Genomic DNA, 2,700 nt, shown 5'->3' with positions numbered 1-2,700 from the left:
TATTTTTGTTTAAACAAAAATACTTGATTCAATTAACCAAACAATTTATAAACAATTGTTATCAAATTTATAAATAAAATAATATTTAATTAATTAGTATATAATTTAATGATGTATTTTTCAAAAGTGAATTTGAAATGCAATTTGTTTAAATAACCATTTGTATTCAAAAATGTATTTTTAACATGTTTTATGTAAAAATATACCAAATTTAAAGTTCTTTATTGTGTTTATATGATGTCATTTGAATTACTTCGGCTCTATTATAATCACTACAACCCGAATTATTAAATTTGAATTATCATTTTATTAACTTTTATTAACTTTATTTCATTAAAATATTAAAAAATAATCTTTTATTTTTACATTAATGTATTTATATTACTTCATTGGTTTTGTATTTTTAATTATAAATACAACATCAAAACTAATATAAAACAAGAATGAGCATCAAAAGCACAAGGGGAAAAGAATTGCCTATTTATGATGGTTATTTGTTTCATACCATAGACGAAGAAAGAACACACTTTCGCTGCTCTTGTCGAAAGTGTAAAGTGACTATAATAAAAAACACAGATGGAAGTTATCATTATGGCAAAACAACAACTCACATTCACGAAAAACAAGATTTACGCAGAAAAAATCATTTAAATTTTATCAAAAATGACTTACAAACTTCACCAACAAAAAATTAACAATGAAATCAGTTATAACAAAATACAAAAGAGGTTCTATAGGAATAACACAATCGACATTAGAACGTTTTGTTCAAAAAAACAAAATTCACAAAATTGAACCAAATTCATATGATGATATTATAATAAGTGTTGGCGACTTCAATTTATTATTCAAAGATGAGCAAAATGGAATACTTATATTTGGAAATAGCGAACAATTGACAATGTTAGCAAGATGCAAAGAAGTGTTTATGGATGGGACTTTCCGGAGTTGCCCCAAACAATTTTATCAGCTATATACACTGCATTGTCAATTACAAAACAACCAAACATTTCCAGCAATTCACTGTTTGTTAAAAAACAAAACTTCAAATACATATGAAACACTTTTTAATGCCATTGAATGCTTGCTTAAAGAAATCAACGAAAATTATACTTGTTTTGGAAGAAACGTTGTTGTTGTGACTGACTTCGAAAATTCGCTTATCGCTGTTTTAAGAAAATACAAAACTTTTGGTCTAGAGCACAAAGGATGCCTTTTTCATCAACATCAAGCCATATGAAAGTTTATCAATAATGCTGGACTTAAATGTGAGTATTCTTTAAATACGGAATTCAAAGCTTCAGTGAAAATATTAGAGTCCGTGTGCTTTCTGAAAGAAGAAGATATTAGTCAAACAGTTGGTATTTTAACGGCGTGGTATTCTCATATACCTTCATTTGGGATAGTTGTGGAATACTTCAAAAAAGTGTGGATAAATGGCGCGTTTCCCATTTCATTGTGGTGTCAATTTATGAGAAAAAAGGACTAATAATGATTGTGAGTCTTACCACGCCGCGCTCACCAGGAGGCTTGAGTTCGTGAAACCTGGTTTCTGGAAGTTCGTTGAAAAAATCGGAGAAGTGATAGAAGACGTTAATAAAGATCTAAAAACATGAAAAACGGACATTATAAAAAATCAAACAGTAAAGTTGAAATAATATATAATACACTTAAAAAATTAACAACAAATTATTACTGTGGTGAAATCAATTTAAATTGTTTTTTCGAAAAGGTAAGTGTGCTATTTGATGGCTTGAATCATGAAGTTTACTTCGAATTCGAAAATTGTGAACAAAACGAGACGGAAAATGTTACAAAAGAAAATTGTGTAGCTTGTATCAATGAAAATGTTGTTGATATAAACACTTCAACAAATGGTAATATGTTTGAACGCGAAGACTTTATCCAACAAACAAGACTTGAAAATAAAAATCCAACTAAAATTGTTGATATTCAAAATACAAAGAAAAAATTATAGGTGAAAAAAGCCAAGAAAAATAAGAAGATCTATAATCCAAGAAATCAAAAAAGAGTGTAGAAAAAACAAAAACAAAAAATTAATTAAGTAATTTATTTTTTTTAAATATTTTAATGAAATAAAGTTAATAAAAGTTAATAAAATGATAATTCAAATTTAATAATTCGGGTTGTAGTGATTATAATAGAGCCGAAGTAATTCAAATGACATCATATAAACACAATAAAGAACTTTAAATTTGGTATATTTTTACATAAAACATGTTAAAAATACATTTTTGAATACAAATGGTTATTTAAACAAATTGCATTTCAAATTCACTTTTGAAAAATACATCATTAAATTATATACTAATTAATTAAATATTATTTTATTTATAAATTTGATAACAATTGTTTATAAATTGTTTGGTTAATTGAATCAAGTATTTTTGTTTAAACAAAAATAATACTTATGAGACTTTTCCAATAATACAATGTGTGAATTTACACGAACGTTAAGTTGTGTATTTTTATTTGTTGCTTTAAAAAATACTCAAAATATTGTATGTATAACCAAAGTTACTGGTTCAAGTAATATTTCTATTTAATAAGATTTAATAGCGTAAAATAAAAACAAAATACGCAGAGTTGTAATAATATATAAATATATTTATTCATACAATTTACAATTTATTTATTGTCGACAAAAATATATTTTTATAAAAGCTTGACAAAAATACA

The sequence above is a fragment of the Entamoeba invadens genome (genome assembly GCF_000330505.1).
Source record: "Entamoeba invadens IP1 unplaced genomic scaffold scaff_1105074725685, whole genome shotgun sequence".
Classification (NCBI taxonomy): domain Eukaryota; phylum Evosea; order Mastigamoebida; family Endamoebidae; genus Entamoeba; species Entamoeba invadens.
Note: the sequence above shows the minus strand (reverse complement) of the source record.